Source organism: Scyliorhinus torazame, chromosome 15 (genome assembly GCF_047496885.1).
Source record: "Scyliorhinus torazame isolate Kashiwa2021f chromosome 15, sScyTor2.1, whole genome shotgun sequence".
In the NCBI taxonomy this organism is placed as follows: Eukaryota; Metazoa; Chordata; class Chondrichthyes; order Carcharhiniformes; family Scyliorhinidae; genus Scyliorhinus; species Scyliorhinus torazame.
Genome location: NC_092721.1, coordinates 208,046,354 through 208,068,227, shown reverse-complemented (window position 1 = coordinate 208,068,227; position 21,874 = coordinate 208,046,354). Strand labels below are relative to the sequence as shown.

The 21,874-nt window shown below is 47.3% G+C and overlaps 1 protein-coding gene across 1 annotated transcript in view; it reads right to left on the bottom strand.

Annotated features, from left to right (window-relative positions):
* Window positions 1-21,874, bottom strand: part of LOC140392168 (cholecystokinin receptor-like) — an 84,499-nt gene that overhangs the window by 39,235 nt on the left and 23,390 nt on the right. The gene's annotated exons all lie outside the window — the stretch shown is intronic.

Below are 21,874 nucleotides of genomic sequence, written 5' to 3'. Positions count from 1 at the left end.
GGAGGTTTCACCCCCACAAGCAAACATAACCCAACTTTCAGAACATTCCAGAAAGGCAAGAACTCCAAAATGTGAACCCCGACATTACACAGTGTGAACCCCGACATTACACCGTGTGAACCCCGACATTACACACAGTGTGAACCCCGACATTACACACAGTGGGAACCCCGACATTACACACAGTGTGAACCCCGACATTACACACAGTGTGAACCCTGACATTACACAGTGTGAACCCCGACATTACACACAGTGTGAACCCCGACATTACACACAGTGTGAACCCCGACATTACACACAGTGTGAACCCTGACATTACACAGTGTGAACCCCGACATTACACACAGTGTGAACCCCGACATTACACAGTGTGAACCCCGACATTACACACAGTGTGAACCCCGACATTACACAGTGTGAACCCTGACATTACACAGTGTGAACCCCGACATTACACACAGTGTGAACCCCAACATTACACACAGTGTGAACCCCATTACACCGTGTGAACCCCGACATTACACACAGTGCGAACCCCGACATTACACAGTGTGAACCCCGAAATTACACACAGTGTGAACCCCGACATTACACAGAGTGAACCCCGACATTACACACAGTGTGAACCCCGACATTACACCGTGTGAACCCCGACATTACACACAGTGTGAACCCCGACATTACACACAGTGTGAACCCCGACATTACACACAGTGTGAACCCCGACATTACACACAGTGTGAACCCCAACATTACACACAGTGTGAACCCTGACATTACACAGTGTGAACCCCGACATTACACAGTGTGAACCCCGACATTACACACAGTGTGAACCCTGACATTACACAGTGTGAACCCCGACATTACACACAGTGTGAACCCCGACATTACACAGTGTGAACCCCGACATTACACAGTGTGAACCCCGACATTACACACAGTGTGAACCCCGACATTACACAGTGTGAACCCCGACATTACACAGTGTGAACCCCGACATTACACACAGTGTGAACCCCAACATTACACACAGTGTGAACCCCATTACACCGTGTGAACCCCGACATTACACACAGTGCGAACCCCGACATTACACAGTGTGAACCCCGACATTACACACAGAGTGAACCCCGACATTACACACAGTGTGAACCCCGACATTACACACAGTATGAACCCCGACATTACACAGTGTGAACCCCGACATGACACACAGTGTGAACCGCGACATTACACACAGTGTGAACCCCGACATTACACAGTGTGAACCCCGACATGACACACAGTGTGGTCCCCGACATTACACAGTGTGAACCCCGACATTACACAGTGTGAACCCCGACATTACACAGTGCGAACCCCGACATTACACAGTGTGAACCCCGACATTACACACAGTGTGAACCCCGACATTACACAGTGTGAACCCCGACATTACACACAGTGTGAACCCCGACATTACACAGTGCGAACCCCGACATTACAGTGTGAACCCCGACATTACACACAGTGTGAACCCCGACATTACACAGTGTGAACCCCGACATTACACACAGTGTGAACCCCGACATTACACAGAGTGAACCCCGACATTACACAGAGTGAACCCCGACATTACACAGTGTGAACCCCGACATTACACGGTGTGAACCCCGACATTACACACAGTGTGAACCCCGACATTACACAGTGTGAACCCCGACATTACACACAGTGTGAACCCCGACATTACACACAGTGTGAACCCCGACATTACACAGTGTGAACCCCGACATTACACAGAGTGAATCCCGACATTACACAGTGTGAACCCCGACATTACACAGTGTGAACCCCGACATTTACACAGTGTGAACCCAGACATTACACACAGTGCGAACCCCGACATTACACACAATGCGAACCCCGACATTACACAGTGTGAACCCCGACATTACACAGTGCGAACCCCGACATTACACACAGTGTGAACCCCGACATTACACACAGTGCGAACCTCGACATTACAGTGTGAACCCCGACATTACAAAGTGTGAATCCCGACATTACACAGTGTGAACCCCGACATTACACAGAGTGAACCACGACATTACACACAGTGTGAACCCCGACATTACGCAGTGTGAACCCCGACATTACACAGTGTGAACCCCAACATTACACACAGTGTGAACCCCGACATTACAGTCTGAACCCCGACATTACACACAGAGTGAACCCCGACATTACACAGAGTGAACCACGACATTACACAGAGTGAATCCCGACATTACACAGTGTGAACCCCGACATTACACCGTGTGAACCCTGACATTACACAGTGTGAACCCCGACATTACACACAGGCTGCAGGAATGGTGTAGGAGGGAGGGCTTCAGGTATTTGGATAATTGGAGCGCATTCTGGGGAAGGTGGGACCTGTACAAGCAGGACGGGTTGCATCTGAACCAGAGGGGCACCAATATCCTGGGAGGGAGGATTTCTAGTACTCTTCGGGAGGGTTTAAACTAATTTGGCTGGGGAATGGGAACCGGATTTGTAGTCCAGCAACTAAGGTAGCCGATATTCAGGGCGCCAAAGCATGTAATGAGGCAGTGGGGAAGGGAACACTGACAAAGGAGAGTATTTGCAGGCACGGAGATGGGTTGAAGTGTGTATACTTCAACGCAAGAAGCATCAGGAATAAGGTGGGTGAACTTAAGGCATGGATCGGTACTTGGGACTACGATGTGGTGGCCATCACGGAAACTTGGATAGAAGAGGGGCAGAAATGGTTGTTGGAAGTCCCTGGTTATAGATGTTTCAATAAGATTAGGGAGGGTGGTAAAAGAGGTGGGGGGGGTGGCATTATTAATTAGAGATAGTATAACAGCTGCAGAAAGGCAGTTCGAGGAGTATCAGCCTATTGAGGTAGTATGGGTTGAAGTCAGAAATAGGAAAGGAGCAGTCACCTTGTTAGGAGTTTTCTATAGGCCCCCCAATAGTAGCAGAGATGTGGAGGAACAGATTGGGAAACAGATTTTGGAAAGGTGCAGAAGTCATAGGGTAGTAGTCATGGGCGACTTTAACTTCCCAAATATTGAGTGGAAACTCTTTAGATCAAATAGTTTGGATGGGGTGGTGTTTGTGCAGTGTGTCCAGGAAGCTTTTCTAACACAGTATGTAGATTGTCCGACCAGAGGAGGGGCAATATTGGATTTAGTACTGGGTAATGAACCAGGGCAAGTGGTAGATTTGTTAGTGGGGGAGCATTTTGGAGATAGTGACCACAATTCTGTGACTTTCACTTTAGTAATGGAGAGGGATAGGTATGTGCAACAGGGCAAGGTTTACAATTGGGGGAAGGGTAAATACGATGTTGTCAGACAAGAATTGAAGTGCATAAGTTGGGAACATAGGCTGGCAGGGAAGGACACAAGTGAAATGTGGAACTTGTTCAAGGAACAGGTGCTACGTGTCCTTGATATGTATGTCCCTGTCAGGCAGGGAAGAGATGGTCGAGTGAGGGAACCATGGTTGACAAGAGAGGTTGAATGTCTTGTTAAGAGGAAAAAGGTGACTTATGTAAGGCTGAGGAAACAAGGTTCAGACAGGGCATTGGAGGGATACAAGATAGCCAGGAGGGAACTGAAGAAAGGGATTAGGAGAGCTAAGAGAGGGCATGAACAATCTTTGGCAGGTAGGATCAAGGAAAACCCCAAGGCCTTTTACACATATGTGAGAAATATGAGAATGACTAGAGCGAGGGTAGGTCCGATCAAGGACAGTAGCGGGAGATTGTGTATTGAGTCTGAAGAGATAGGAGAGGTCTTGAATGAGTACTTTTCTTCTGTATTTACAAATGAGAGGGGCGATATTGTTGGAGAGGACAGTGTGAAACAGATTGGTAAGCTCGAGGAAATACTTGTTAGGAAGGAAGATGTGTTGGGCATTTTGAAAAACTTGAGGATAGACAAGTCCCCCGGGCCTGACGGGATATATCCAAGGATTCTATGGGAAGCAAGAGATGAAATTGCAGAGCCGTTGGCAATTATCTTTTCGTCCTCACTGTCAACAGGGGTGGTACCAGGGGATTGGAGAGTGGCGAATGTCGTGCCCCTGTTCAAAAAAGGAACTAGGGATAACCCTGGGAATTACAGGCCAGTTAGTCTTACTTCGGTGGTAGGCAAAGTAATGGAAAGGGTACTGAAGGATAGGATTTCTGAGCATCTGGAAAGACACTGCTTGATTAGGGATAGTCAGCACGGATTTGTGAGGGGTAGGTCTTGCCTTACAAATCTTATTGAATTCTTTGAGGAGGTGACCAAGCATGTGTATGAAGGTAAAGCAGTGGATGTAGTGTACATGGATTTTAGTAAGGCATTTGATAAAGTTCCCCATGGTAGGCTTCTGCACAAAGTAAGGAGGCATGGGATAGTGGGAAATTTGGCCAGTTGGATAACGAACTGGCTAACCGATAGAAGTCAGAGAGTGGTGGTGGATGGCAAATATTCAGCCTGGATCCCAGTTACCAGTGGTGTACCGCAGGGATCAGTTCTGGGTCCTCTGCTGTTTGTGATTTTCATTAATGACTTGGATGAGGGAGTTGAAGGGTGGGTCAGTAAATTTGCAGACGATACGAAGATTGGTGGAGTTGTGGATAGTAAGGAGGGCTGTTGTCGGCTGCAAAGAGACATAGATAGGATGCAGAGCTGGGCTGAGAAGTGGCAGATGGAGTTTAACCCTGAAAAGTGTGAGGTTGTCCATTTTGGAAGGACAAATATGAATGCGGAATACAGGGTTAACGGTAGAGTTCTTGGCATTGTGGAGGAGCAGAGAGACCTTGGGGTCTATGTTCATACATCTTTGAAAGTTGCCACTCAAGTGGATAGAGCTGTGAAGAAGGCCTATGGTGTGCTCGCGTTCATTAACAGAGGGATTGAATTTAAGAGCGGTGAGGTGATGATGCAGCTGTACAAAACTTTGGTAAGGCCACATTTGGAGTACTGTGTACAGTTCTGGTCGCCTCATTTTAGGAAGGATGTGGAAGCTCTGGAAAAGGTGCAAAGAAGATTTACCAGGATGTTGCCTGGAATGGAGAGTAGGTCTTACGAGGAAAGGTTGAGGGTGCTAGGCCTTTTCTCATTAGAGCGGAGAAGGATGAGGGGCGACTTGATAGAGGTTTATAAGATGATCTGGGGAATAGATAGAGTAGACAGTCAGAGACTTTTTCCCCAGGTGGAACACACCATTACAAGGGGACATAAATTTAAGGTGAAAGGTGGAAGATATAGGAGGGATATCAGAGGTAGGTTCTTTACCCAGAGAGTAGTGGGGGCATGGAATGCACTGCCTGTGGAAGTAGTTGAGTCGGAAACATTAGGGACCTTCAAGCAGCTGTTGGATAGGTACATGGATTACGGGAAAATGATATAGTGTAGATTTATTTGTTCTTAAGGGCAGCACGGTAGCATTGTGGATAGCACAATTGCTTCACAGATCCATGGTCCCAGGTTCGATTCCGGCTTGGGTCATTGTCTGTGCGGAGTCTGCACGTCCTCCCCGTGTCTGCGTGGGTTTCCTCCGGGTGCTCCGGTTTCCTCCCACAGTCCAAAGATGTGCGGGTTAGGTGAATTGGCTAATGATAAATTGCCCTTAGTGTCCAAATTGCCCTTGGTGTTGGGTGGAGGTGTTGAGTTTGGGTAGGGTGCTCTTTCCAAGAGCTGGTGCAGACTCAAAGGGCCGAATGGCCTCCTTCTGCACTGTAAATTCAATGATAATCTATGATTAATCTAGGACAAAGGTTCGGCACAACATCGTGGGCCGAAGGGCCTGTTCTGTGCTGTATTTTCTATGTTCTATGTTCTATGTTCTATGAACCCCTACATTACACACAGTGTGAACCCCGACATTACAGTGTGAACCCCGACATTACACACAGTGCGAACCCCGACATTACACACAGTGCGAACCCCGACATTACACAGTCTGAACCCCAACATTACACAGTGTAAACCCCGACATTACACACAGTGTGAACCCCGACATTACACACAGTGTAAACCCCGCCATTACACAGTGTAAACCCCGACATTACACAGTGTGAACCCCGACATTACTCAGTGTGAACCCCGACATTACACACAGTGTGAAACCCGACATTACAGTGTGAACCCCGACATTACAGTGTGAACCCCGACATTACAGTGTGAACCCCAACATTACACAGTGTGAACCCCGACATTACACAGTGTGAACCCCGAAATTACACACAGTGTGAACCCCAACATTACACAGTGAGTACCCCGACATTACACAGTGTGAACCCCGACATTACACAGTGTGAACCCCGACATTACAAACAGTGTGAACCCTGACATTACACAGTGTGAAACCCAACATTACACACAGTGCGAACCCCGACATTACACAGTGTGAACCCCGACATTACACAGTGTGAACCCCGACATTACACACAGTGCGAACCCCGACATTACACAGTGTGAACCCCGACATTACACAGTGTGAACCCCGACATTACACACAGTGTGAACCCCGACATTACACAGTGTGAACCCCGACATTACACAGTGTGAACCCCGACATTACACATTGCGAACCCCGACATTACACAGTGTGAACCCCGACATTACACACAGTGTGAACCCCGACATTACACAGTGTGAACCCCGACATTACACAGTATGAACCCTGACATTACACAGTGTGAACCCCGACATTACACACAGTGTGAACCCCGGCATTACACAGTGTGAACCCCGTTATTACACAGTGTGAACCCCGGGATTACACCATGTGAACCCCGACATTACACACAGTTTGAACCCCGACATTACACAATGTGAACCCCGACATTACACAGTGTGAACCCCGACATTACACACAGTACGAACCCCGACATTACACACAGTGCGAACCCCGACATTACACACAGTGTGAACCCCGACATTACACACAGTGCGAACATCGACATTACACACAGTGCGAACCCCGACATTACACACAGTGCGAACCCCGACATTACACACAGTGCGAACCCCGACATTACACACAGCGCAAAACCCGACATTACACACAGTGTGACCCCCGACATTACACACAGTGCGAACCCCGACATTACACACAGTGTGAACCCCGACATTACACAGTGTGAACCCCGACATTACACACAGTGCGAACCCCGACATTACATACAGCGTGAACCCCAACATTACACAGTGTGAACCCCGACATTACAGTGTGAACCCCAACATTACAGTGTGAACCCGACATTACACAGTGTGAACCCCAATATTACACAGTGTGAACCCCAATATTATACACAGTGTGACCCCTGACATTACACAGTGTGAACCCCGACATTACACACAGTGTGAACCCCGACGTTACACAGTGTGAACCCCGACATTACACAGTGTGAACCCCGACATTACACAGTGTGAACCCCGACATTACACAGTGTGAACCCCGTCATTACACACAGTGTTAACCCCAACATTACACAGTGTGAACCCCGACATTACACAGTGTGAACCCCGACATTACACAGTGTGAACCCCGACATTACACAGTGTGAACCCCGTCATTACACACAGTGTGAACCCCAACATTACACACAGTGTAAACCTCCATTGTGGTCACCCTAACTTAAAGGTGGTTTGTGGAGGAGCTGTTGTCAAGTGACACTTAAACCCGAAACACTTCTTCATGGTTTCCCTTCCTACCCCCTCCTCCAAGCAAAAAAAAACAACCGCTGTAAAGATCAAGAGGAAGGCTCGAGGTCAGGTAGAAGCAGAAAGAAGTTGAACCGTGAAGTCACAGCCTGCAGGTAAGGGACTGGCTGGTGACTGGTAAGTAGTTTTTCTTTTATTTTCCCTCTGGTGTTATCGTGCAGGGCGCAGAGGTTGCTGAGTGAGTGCTTGCTGAGAAGGGGAGTGAATAATAGGTAAGCTCTTTCTTTTTCTTTCTTTATCTAGAGGGGATGGCAGGGAAGGTAGTGCAATGTTCCTCCTGCAGAATGTTTGAGGCGAGGGATGGTGTCCCTGCTGATTTCATCTGTGGGAAGTGCACCCATCCCCAGCTCCTCAGAAACCGCGTTAGGGAACTGGAGCTGGAACTGGATGAACTTCGGATCATTCGGGAGGCAGAGGTCGTCATAGATAGAAGCTTCAGGGATGTAGTTACTCCGAAGAATAAAGATAGATGGGTGACGGTGAGAGGGGCTGGGAGGAAGCAGTCAGTACAGGGATCCCCTGTGGTTGTTCCCCTTAGTAACAAGTATACCGCTTTGGATACTGTTGGGGGGGATGACTTACCAGGGGTAAGCCATGGGGTACAGGTCTCTGGCACAGAGTCTGTCCCTGTTGCTCAGAAGGGAAGGGGGGAGAGGAGTAGAGCATTAGTCATTGGAGACTCCATAGTTGGGGGGATAGATAGGAAATTCTGTGGGACGAGAGAGACTCGCGGTTGGTGTGTTGCCTCCCAGGTGCCAGGGTGCGTGATGTCTCAGATCGTGTTTTTGGGATCCTTAAGGGGGAGGGGGAGCAGCCCCAAGTCGTGGTTCACATGGGTACCAACGACATAGGTAGGAAAAGGGATAGGGATGTAAGGCAGGAATTCAGGGAGCTAGGGTGGAAACTTAGATCTAGGACAAACAGAGTTATTATCTCTGGGTTGTTACCAGTGTCACATGCTAACGAGACGAGGAATAGGGAAAGAGAGGAGTTGAATGCGTGGCTACAGGGATGGTGCAGGAGAGAGGGTTTCAGATTTCTGGATAATTGGGGCTCATTCTGGGGTCGGTGGGACCTCTACAAACGGGATGGTCTACACCTGGACCAAAGGGGTACCAATATCCTGGGGGGGAAAATTTGCTAATGCTCTTCGGGAGGGTTGAAACTAGTTCAGCAGGGGCTTGGGAACCTGAATTGTAGCTCCAGTATACAGGAGGTTGAGAGTAGTGAGGTCATGAGTAAGGTTTTAAAGTTGCAGGACTGTACCGTCAGACAGGAAGGTGGTATAAAGTGTGTCTTCTTCAATGCCAGGAGCATCCGGAATAAGGTGGGTGAACTTGCGGCATGGGTTGGTACCTGGGACATCGATGTTGTGGCCATTTCGGAGACATGGATAGAGCAGGGATAGGAATGGTTGTTGCAGGTGCCGGGGTTTAGATATTTCAGTAAGCTCAGGGAAGGTGGTAAAAGAGGGGGAGGGGTGGCATTGTTAGTCAAGGACAGTAATACGGTGGCAGAAAGGACGTTTGATGAGGACTCATCGATTGAGGTAGTATGGGCTGAGGTTAGAAACAGGAAAGGAGAGATCACCCTGTTAGGGGTTTTCTATAGGCCTCCGAAAAGTTCCAGAGATGTAGAGGAAAGGATTGCCAAGATGATTCTGGATAGGAGCGAAAGCAACAGGGTAGTTGTTATGGGGGACTGTAACTTTCCAAATATTGACTGGAAACACTATAGTTCGAGTACTTTAGATGGGTCCGTTTTTGTCCAATGTGTGCAGGAGGGTTTCCTGACACAGTATGTAGATAGGCCAACGAGAGGCGAGGCCGTATTGGATTTGGTATTGGGTAATGAACCAGGACAGGTGTTAGATTTGGAGGTAGGTGAGCACTTTGGTGATAGTGACCACAATTCGATTACGTTTACTTTAGTGATGGAAAGGGATAGGTATATACCGCAGGGCAAGAGTTATATCTGGGGGAAAGGCAATTATGATGCGATGAGGCAAGACTTCGGATGCATCAGATGGAGAGGAAAATTGCAGGGGATGGGCACAATGGAAATGTGGAGCTTGTTCAAGGAACAGCTACTGCGTGTCCTTGATAAGTATGTACCTGTCAGGCAGAGAGGAAGTGGTCGAGCAAGGGAACCGTGGTTTACTAAGGCAGTCGAAACACTTGTCAAGAGGACGAAGGAAGCTTATGTAAAGATGAGACATGAAGGTTCAGTAAGGGCGCTCGAGAGTTACAAGTTAGCTAGGAAGGACCTAAAGAGAGAGCTACGAAGAGCCAGGAGGGGACATGGGAAGTCTTTGGCAGGTAGGATCAAGGATAACCCTAAAGCTTTCTATAGATATGTCAGGAATAAAAGAATGACGAGGGTAAGAGTAGGGCCAGTCAAGGACAGTAGTGGGAAGTTGTGCTTGGAGTCCGAGGAGATAGGAGAGGTGCTAAATGAATATTTTTCGTCAGTATTCACACAGGAAAAAGACAATGTTGTCGTGGAGAATACTGAGATTCAGGCTACTAGACTAGAAGGGCTTGAGGTTCTTAAGGAGGAGGTGTTAACAATTCTGGAAAGGGTGAAAATAGATAAGTCCCCTGGGCAGGATGGGATTTATCCTATGATTCTTTGGGAAGCTAGGGAGGAGATTGCTGAGCATTTGGCTTTGATCTTTAAGTCATCTTTGTCAACAGGAATAGTGCCAGAAGACTGGAGGATAGCAAATGTTGTCCCCTTGTTCAAGAAGGGGAGTACAGACAACCCCGGTAACTATAGACCAGTGAGCCTTACTTCTGTTGTGGGCCTTACTTCTGTTGTGGGCAAAATCTTGGAAAGGTTTATAAGAGATAGGGTGTATAATCATCTGAAAAGGAATAATTTAATTAGAGATAGTCAACACGGTTTCGTGAAGGGTAGGTCGTGCCTCACAAACCTTATTGAGTTCTTTGAGAAGGTGACCAAGCAGGTGGATGAGGGTAGAGCAGTTGATGTGGTGTATATGGGTTTCAGTAAAGCGTTTGATAAGGTTCCCCACGGTAGGTTACTGCAGAGAATACGGAGGCATGGGATTCAGGGTGATTTAGCAGTTTGGATCAGAAATTGGATAGCTGGAAGAAGACAAAGGGTGGTGGTTGATGGGAAGTGTTCAGACTGGAGTCCAGTTACTAGTGGTGTCCCACAAGGATCTGTTTTGGGGCCACTGCTGTTTGTCATTTTTATAAATGACCTGGAGGAGGGCGTAGAAGGATGGGTGAGTAAATTTGCAGATGACACTAAAGTCGGTGGAGTTGTGGACAGTGTGGAAGGATGTTACAGAGGGACATAGATAAGCTGCAGCGCTGGGCTGAGAGGTGGCAAATGGAGTTTAATGCAGAAAAGTGTGAGGTGATTCATTTTGGAAGGAATAACAGGAAGACAGAGTACTGGGCTAATGGTAAGATTCTTGGCAGTGTGGATGAGCAGAGAGATCTAGGTGTCCATGTACATAGATCCCTGAAAGTTGCCACCCAGGTTGAGAGGGTGGTTAAGAAGGCGTACGGTGTGTTAGCTTTTATTGGTAGAGGGATTGAGTTTCGGAGCCATGAGGTCATGTTGCAGCTGTACAAAACTCTGGTGCAGCCGCATTTGGAGTATTGCGTGCAATTCTGTTCGCCGCATTATAGGAAGGACGTGGAAGCATTGGAAAGGGTGCAGAGGAGATTTACCAGGATGTTGCCTGGTATGGAGGGAAGATCTTATGAGGAAAGGCTGAGGGACTTGAGGCTGTTTTCATAGAGAGAAGAAGGTTAAGAGGTGACTTAATTGAGGCATACAAGATGATCAGAGGATTGGATAGGGTGGACAGTGGGAGCCTTTTTCCTCGGATGATGATGTCTAGCGCGAGGGGACATTGCTTTAAATTGAGGGGAGATAGATATAGGACAGATGTCAGAGGTAGGTTCTTTACTCAGAGAGTAGTAAGGGCGTGGAATGCCCTGCCTGCAACAGTAGTGGTCTCGCCCACACTAAGGGCATTCAAATGGTCATTGGATAAACATATGGACGATAAGGGAATAGTGTAGATGGTCTTTAGAGTGGTTTCACAGGTCGGCGCAACATCGAGGGCCGAAGGGCCTGTACGGCGCTGTAATGTTCTATGTTCTATGTGTAATGTCGGGGTTCGCACTGTGTGTAATGTTGGGGTTCACACTGTGATAATGTCGGGGTTCGCACTGTGTGTAATGTCGGGGTTCGCACTGTGTGTAATGTCAGGGTTCACACTGTGTAATGTCGGGGTTCACACTGTGTAATGTCGGGGTTCACACTGTGTAATGTCGGGGTTCACACTGTGTGTACATAAGAACATAAGCACTAGGAGCAGGAGTAGGCCATCTGGCCCCTCGAGCCTGCTCCACCATTCAATGAGATCATGGCTGATCTTTTGTGGACTCAGCTCCACTTTCCGGCCCGAACACCATAACCCTTAATCCCTTTATTCTTCAAAAAACTATCTATCTTTATCTTAAAAACAATTAATGAAGGAGCCTCTACTGCTTCACTGGGCAAGGAATTCCATAGATTCACAACCCTTTGGGTGAAGAAGTTCCTCCTAAACTCAGTCCTAAATCTACTTCCCCTTATTTTGAGGCTATGCCCCCTAGTTCTGCTTTCACCCGCCAGTGGAAACAACCTGCCCGCATCTATCCTATCTATTCCCTTCATAATCTTATATGTTTCTATAAGTTCCCCCTCATCCTTCTAAATTCCAACGAGTACAGTCCCAGTCTACTCAACCTCTCCTCGTAATCCAACCCCTTGATCTCTGGGATTAACCTAGTGAATCTCCTCTGCACATCCTTCAGTGCCAATACGTCCTTTCTCAAGTAAGGAGACCAAAACTGAACACAATACTCCAGATGTGGCCTCACTAACACCTTATACAATTGCAGCAGAACCTCCCTAGTCTTAAACTCCATCCCTCTAGCAATGAAGGACAAAATTCCATTTGCCTTCTTAATCACCTGTTGCACCTGTAAACCAACTTTTTGCGACTCATGCACTAGCACACCCAGGTCTCTCTGCACAGCAGCATGTTTTAATATTTTATCATTTAAATAATAATCCCTTTTGCTGTTATTCCTACCAAAATGGATAACCTCACATTTGTCAACATTGTATTCCATGTGCCGGGCCCTAGCCCATTCACTTAGCCTATCCAAATCCCTCTGCGGACTTCCAGTATCCTCTGCACTTTTTGCTTTACCACTTATCTTAGTGTCGTCTGCAAACTTGGACATATTGCCCTTGGTCCCCAACTCCAAATCATCTATGTAAATTGTGAACAGTTGTGGGCCCAACACTGATCCCTGAGGGACACCACTAGCTACTGATTGCCAACCAGAGAAACACCCATTAATCCCCACTCTTTGCTTTCTATTAATTAACCAATCCTCTATCAATGCTACTACTTTCCACTTAATGCCATGCATCTTTATCTTATGCAGCAACCTTTTGTGTGGAACCTTGTCAATGGTTTTCTGGAAATCCAGATATACCATATCCATTGGCTCCCCGTTATCTACCGCATTGTTAATGTCCTCAAACAATTCCACTAAATTAGTTAGGCACGACCTGCCCTTTATGAACCCATGCTGCGTCTGCCCAATGGGACAATTTCCATCCAGATGCCTCGCTATTTCTTCCTTGATGATAGATTCCAGCATCTTCCCTACTACCGAAGTTAAGCTCACCCACCTATAATTACCCGCTTTCTGCCTACCTCCTTTTTTAAACAGTGGTGTCACGTTTGCTAATTTCCAATCCGCCGGGACCACCCCAGAGTCTAGTGAATTTTGGTAAATTATCACTAGTGCATTTGCAATTTCCCTAGCCATCTCTTTTAGCACTCTGGGATGCATTCCATCAGGTCCAGGAGACTTGTCTACCTTCAGCCCCATTAGCTTGCCCATCACTACCTCCTTGGTGGTAACAATCCTCTCAAGGTCCTCCTGTCATAGCCTCATTTCCATCAGTCACTGGCATGTTATTTGTGTCTTCCACTGTGAAGACCGACCCAAAACACCTGTTCAGTTCCTCAGCCATTTCCTCATCTCCCACTATTAAATCTCCCTTCTCATCCTCTAAAGGACCAATATTTACCTTAGCCACTCTTTTTTGTTTTATGTATTTGTAGAAACTTTTACTATTTGTTTTTATATTCTGAGCAAGTTTACTCACATAATCTATCTTACTCTTCTTTATAGCTTTTTTAGTAGCTTTCTGTTGCCCGCTAAAGATTTCCCAGTCCTCTAGTCTCCCACTGATCTTTGCTACTTTGTGTGTTTTTTCCTTCAATTTGATACTCTCCCTTATTTCCTTAGATATCCACGGTCGATTTTCCCTCTTTCTACCGTCCTTCCTTTTTGTTGGTATAAACCTTTGCTGAGCACTGTGAAAAATCACTTGGAAGGTTCTCCACTGTTCCTCAACTGTTTCACCATAAAGTCTTTGCTCCCAGTCTACCTTAGCTAGTTCTTCTCTCATCCCATTGTAATCTCCTTTGTTTAAGCACAAAACACTAGTGCTTGATTTTATCTTCTCACCCTCCATCTGTATTTTAAATTCCACCATATTGTGATCGCTCCTTCCGAGAGGATCCCTAACTATGAGATCCTGAATCAATCCTGTCTCATTACACAGGACCAGATCTAGGACCGCTTGTTCCCTCGTAGTTCCATTATATACTGTTCTCGGAAACTATCGCTGATACATTCTATAAACTCCTCCTCAAGGCTGCCTTGACTGACCTGGTTAAACCAATCGATATGTAGATTAAAATCCCCCATGATAACTGCCGTACCATTTCTACATGCATCAGTTATTTCTTTGATTATTGCCTGTCCCATCATAATGTTACTATTTGGTGGCCTATAGACTACTCCTATCAGTGACTTTTTCGCCTTACTATTCCTGATTTCCACCCAAATGGATTCAACCTTATCCTCCATAGCACCGATGTCATCCCTTACTATTGCCCGGATGTCATCCTTAAATAACAGAGCTACACCACCTCCCTTACCATCCACTCTGTCCTTCCGAATAGTTTGATACCCTCGGATATTTAACTCCCAGTCATGACCATCCTTTAACCATGTTTCAGTAATGGCCACTAAATCATAGTCATTCACGGTGATTTGCGCCATCAACTCATTTACCTTATTCCGAATACTACGAGCATTCAGGTAAAGTACACTTATGTTGGCTTTTTTACCTCTGTTCTGAATCTTAACACCTCGATCAGTAACCTCTCCTAAGTTATATTTCCTCTTAGCCTTTCTACTAATTTTCCTTGTCGTTGAACCCATATCTTCCTGTAACAACCTGCCGCGTCGCTTACCATTAATGTTTTCACTTCCCGTTTTATTCCTTTTAGTATTCCTGGTCCTATTCACTGAGCTCCCCTCAGTCACTGTACCTTGTATTGTCGCCCTTTTTGATTTTTGACTATGGCTTCTCTGCCTTACACTTTCCCCCTTACTGCCTTTTGTTTCTGTCCCTGTTTTACTACCTTCCAACTTCCTGCATCGGTCCCATCCCCCTGCCACATTAGTTTAAACTCTCTAGGACATCGGTTCCAGTCCTGCCCAAGTGCAGACCGTCCGGTTTTTACTGGTCCCACCTCCCCCAGAACCGGTTCCAATGTCCCAGGAATTTAAATCCCTCCCTCTTGCACCATCTCTCGAGCCACGCATTCATCCTATCTATCCTGACATTCCTACTCTGACTAGCTCGTGGCACTGGTAGCAATCCTGAGATTACTACCTTTGAGGTCCTACTTTTTAGTTTAACTCCTAACTCCTTAAATTCAGCTTGTAGGACCTCGTCCCGTTTTTTACCTATATCGGTGGTGCCTATGTGCACCACGACAGCTGGCTGTTCACCCTCCCCCCCCCCCGAATGTCCTGCAGCCGCTGCGAGATATCCTTGACCCTTGCACCAGGGAGGCAACATATCATCCTGGAGTCTCGATTGCGTCCGCAGCACCACCTGTCTATTCCCCTTACGATTGAGTCCCCTATCACTATAGCCCGGCCATTCTTCTTCCTGCCCAGCTGCGCGGCAGAGCCAGCCACGGTGCCATGAACCTGGCTGCTGCTGCCTTCCCCTGGTGAGCCATCTTCCTCAACAGTATCCAAAGCGGTTTATCTGTTTTGCAGGGAGATGACCGCAGAGGACACTTGCACTGCCTTCCTACTCTTGCTCTGTCTTTTGGTCACCCATTTTCTATCTCACTCAGTACCTTTCACCTGCGGTGTGACCAACTCGCTAAACGTGCTATCCACGACGTCCTCAGCATCGCGGATGCTCCAAAGTGAGTCCATCCGCAGCTACATAGCCGTCTAACAGGAGCTGCAACTGGACACACGTCTTGCACGTGAAGGAGCCAGGGACAGTGGACCTGTCCCTGAGTTCCCACATCGCACACGAGGAGCATGCCACGGGTCTGAGATCACCTGCCATGTCTTAAACCTTCGGTTAACTTCAACAATTACAATTTCCACCCAAAACTTAAATAAATAAACGACACTGATGTCGGGGTTCAGGTTTACACACTGTGTGAACCCCAAAATTATACACAGTATGAACCCCAACATTAAACAGTGTGAACCCCGACATTATACACAGTGTGAACCCCGACATTACAGTGTGAACCCCGACATTACACAGTGTGAACCCTGACATTACAGTGTGAACCCCAACGTTACACAGAGTGTGAACCCGACATTACACAGTGTGAACCCCGACATTACACAGTGTGAATACCGACATTACACAGTGTGAACCCCGACATTGCACACAGTTTGAACCCAGACATTAGTGTGAACCCCAACATTACACAGTGTGAACCCCGACATCACACAGTGTGAACGCCGACATTACACAGTGTGAACCCCGACATTGCACACAGTTTGAACCCAGACATTAGTGTGAACCCCAACATTACACAAAGTGTGAACCCCGACATCACACAGTGTGAACGCCGACATTAAAGTGTGAACCCTGAATTACAGTGTGAACCCCGTTATTACACAGTGTGAACCCCGACATTACGCACAGTGAATCCCATTACAGCGTGAAACTCTACATTACACAGTGTGAACCCTGACATTACGCACAGTGAATCCCATTACAGTGTGAACCTCTACATTACACAGTGTGAACCCCAACATTACACAGTGTGAACCCCGACATTATGCACAGTGAATCCCATTACAGTGTGAACCTCTACATTACACAGTGTGAACCCCGACATTACACAGTGTGAACCCCGACATTACACAGTGTGAACACCGACATTACGCACAGTGAATCCCATTACAGTGTGAACGCCGACATTACACAGTGTGAACCCCGACATTATGCACAGTGAATCCCATTACAGTGTGAACCTCTACATTACACAGTGTGAACCCCGACATTACACAGTGTGAACCCCGACATTACGCACAGTGAATCCCATTACAGTGTGAACCACGACATTACACAGTGTGAACCCCGACATTACGCACAGTGAATCCCATTACAGTGTGAACCTCAACATTACACAGTGTGAACCCCGACATTACACAGTGTGAACCCCAACATTACAGTGTGAACCCCAACATTACAGTGTGAACCCCGACATTACACACAGTGAATCCCATTACAGTGTGAACCCCGACATTACCGTGTGAACCCCGACATTAGTGTGAACCCCGACATTAGTATGAATTGCGACATTACACAGTGTGAACCCCGACATTACACAGTGTGAACACCGACATTACACACAGTGTGAACACCGACATTACACAGTGTGAACCCCGACATTACACAGTGTGAACCCCGACATTACAGTGTGAACCCCGACATTACACAGTGTCAACCCCGACATTACAGTGTGAACCCCAAAATTACAGTGTGAAACCCGACATTACACAGTGTGAAACCCGACATTACACACAGTGTGAACCCCGACATTACACACAGTGTGAACCCCGACATTACACACAGTGAACCCCGACATTACACAAAGTGTGAAACCCGACATTACACACAATGTGAACCCCGACATTACACAGTGTGAACCCCGACATTACACACAGTGTGAACCCCGACATTACACACAGTGTGAACCCCGACATTACACACAGTGAACCCCGACATTACACACAGTGAACCCCGACATTACACAGTGTAAACCCCGACATTACAGAGTGAACCCTGAATTACAGTGTGAACCCCGACATTACACACAGTGTGAACCCCGACATTACACAGTGTGAACCCCAACATTACACACAGTGTGAACCCCGACATTACACAGTGTGAACCCCGACATTACACAGTGTGAACCCCGACATTACACACAGTGTGAACCCCGACATTACACAGAGTGAACCCCGACATTACACAGTGTGAACCCCGACATTACACAGTGTGAACCCCGACATTACACAGTGTGAACCCCGACATTACACACAGTGTGAACCCAGACATTACACACAGTGTGAACCCCGACATTACAGTGTGAACCCCGACATTACACACAGTGTGAACCCCGACATTACACAGTGTGAACCCCGACATTACACAGTGTGAACCCCACATTACAGTGTGAAGACCGACATTACACAGTGTGAAACCCAACATTACAGTGTGAACCCTGAATTACAGTGTGAACCCCGACATTACACAGTGTGAACACCGACATTACAGTGTGAACCCTGAATTACAGTGTGAACCCCGACATTACACACAGTGTGAACCCCGACATTACACACAGTGTGAACCCCAACATTACACACAGTGTGAACCCCGACATTACACAGTGTGAACCCCGACATTACACAGTGTGAACCCCGACATTACACACAGTGCGAACCCCGACATTACACAGAGTGAACCCCGACATTACACAGTGTGAACCCCGACATTACACAGTGTGAACCAAGACATTACACACAGTGTGAACCCAGACATTACACACAGTGTGAACCCCGACATTACAGTGTGAACCCCGACATTACACACAGTGTGAACCCCGACATTACACAGTGTGAACCCCGACATTACACAGTGTGAACCCCGACATTACACAGTGTGAACCCCGACATTACAGTGTGAACCCTGAATTACAGTGTGAACCCCGACATTACACAGTGTGAACACCGACATTACAGTGTGAACCCTGAATTACAGTGTGAACCCCGACATTACACAGTGTGAACCCCGGCATTACACAGTGTGAACCCCGACATTACAGTGTGAACCCCGACATTACACAGTGTGCCCCCAACATTACACACAGTGAATCCCATTACAGTGTGAACCCCGACATTACACAGTGTGAACCCCGACATTACACAGTGTGAACCCCGACATTACATACAGTGAATCCCATTACAGTCTGAACCTCTACATTACACAGTGTGAACCCCATTACACAGTGTGAACCCCGACATTACACAGTGTGCCCCCAACATTACACAGTGAATCCCATTACAGTGTGAACCTCGACATTACACAGTGTGAACCCCAACATTACCGTGTGAACCCCGACATTAGTGTGAACTGCGACATTACAGTGTGAACCCCAACATTACAGTGTGAACACCGACATTACACATTGTGAACCCCGACATTACACAGTGTGAACCCTGACATTACACACAGTGTGAACCCCGACATTACACAGAGTGAACCCCGACATTACACACAGTGTGAACCCTGACATTACACAGTGTGAACCCTGACATTACACAGTGTGAACCCTGACATTACACACAGTGTGAACCCCGACATTACACAGTGTAAACCCAGACATTAGTGTGAACTCCAACATTACAGTATGAAACCCAACATTACAGTGTGAACCCCGACATTACACAGTGTGAACCCCGACATTACAGTGTGAACCCCAACATTACACACAGTGTGAACCCCAACATTACAGTGTGAAACCCGACATTACAGTGTGAACCCCGACATTACAGTGTGAACCCCGACATTACAGTGTGAACCCCGACATACAGTGTCCACCCAGACATTACACACAGTGTGAACCCAGACATTACAGTGTGCACCCCGACATTACAGTGTGAAACCCAACATTACAGAGTGTGAACCCCGATAGTACACAGTGTGAACCCTGACATTACACAGTGTGAACCCCCATATTACGCACAGCGTGAACCCTGACATTGCACACAGTGTGAATCCCGACATTACACACAGTGCGAATCCCGACATTACACCGTGTGAACCCCGTCATTACACACAGTGTGAACCCCGACATTACACCGTGTGAACCCCGACATTACACCGTGTGAACCCCGTCATTACACACAGTGTGAACCCCGACATTACACAGTGTGAACCCCGACATTACAGTGTGAACCCCGACATTACACAGTGTGAACCCCGTCATTACACAGTGTGAACCCCGACATTACACAGTGTGAACCCTGACATTACACAGTGTGAACCCCGACATTACACAGTGTGAACCCCGACATTACACAGTGCGAACCCCGACATTAGTGTGAACCCCGACATTAGTGTGAACCCCGACATTACACACAGTGTGAACCCCGACATTACACACAGTGTGAACCCCGTCATTACGCACAGTGTGAACCCTGACATTACACAGTGTGAACCCCGACATTACACCGTGTGAACCCCGACATTACACAGTGTGAACCCCCACATTACACACAGTGCGAACCCCGACATTACACAGTGTGAACCCCGACATTACACAGAGTGAACCCCGACATTACAGTGTGAACCCCGACATTACACTGTGCGAACCACGATATTACACCGTGTGAACCCCGACATGACACAGTGTGAACCCCGACATGACACAGTGTGAACCCCGACATTACACACAGTGTGAACCCCGACATTACACAGTGTGAACCCCGACATTACAGTGTGAACTCCGACATTACACAGTGTGCCCCCAACATTACACACAGTGAATCCCATTACAGTGTGAACCCCGACATTACACAGTGTGAACCCCGACATTACCGTGTGAACCCCGACATTAGTGTGAACTGCGACATTGCACAGTGTGAACACCGACATTACACAGTGCGACCCCCGACATTACACAGTGCGAATCCCGACATTACACACAGTGTGAACCCCGACATTGCACACAGTGTGAACCCAGACATTACATTGTGAACCCTGAATTACAGTGTGAAACCCGACATTACACAGTGTGAACCCCAATATTACACAGAGTGAACCCCGACATTACACACAGTGTGAACCCCGACATTACACACAGTGTGAACCCCGACATTACACAGTGTGAAACCTAACATTACACACAGTGTGAACCCCGACATTGCACAGTGTGAACACCGACATTACACAGAGTGAACCCCGACATTGCACAGTGTGAACACCGACATTACACAGTGTGAACCCCGACATTACACACAGTGTGAACCCCGACATTACACAGTGTGAACCCCGACATTACACAGTGTGAACCCAGACATTACAGTGTCAACCCCGATATTACACAGTGTGAACCCAGACATTACACAGTGTGAACCACGACATTACAGTGTGAACCCCAACATTACACACAGTGTGAACCCCAACATTACACAGAGTGAACCCCGATATTGCACAGTGTGAACCCCGACATTACACAGTGTGAAACGCGACATTACACAGAGTGAACCCCGATATTGCACAGCGTGAACCCCGACATTACAGTGTGAACCCCGACATTACACTGTGTGAACCCCAACATTACACTGTGTGAACCCCGACATTACACAGTGCGAACCCTGAATTACACAGTGTGAAACCCAACATTACACAGTGTCAACCCCGACATTACACAGCGCGGACCCCGACATTACACAGTGTGAACCCCGACATTACACACAGTCTGAACCCCGACATTACACAGTGTGAACCCCGACATTACACAGTGTGAACCCCGACATTACACACAGTGAATCCCATTACAGTGTGAATCCCGACATTTCACAGTGTGAACCCCGACATTACACAGTGTGAAGCCCGACATTACACAGAGTGTGAACCCCGACATTACGCACAGTGAATCCCATTACAGT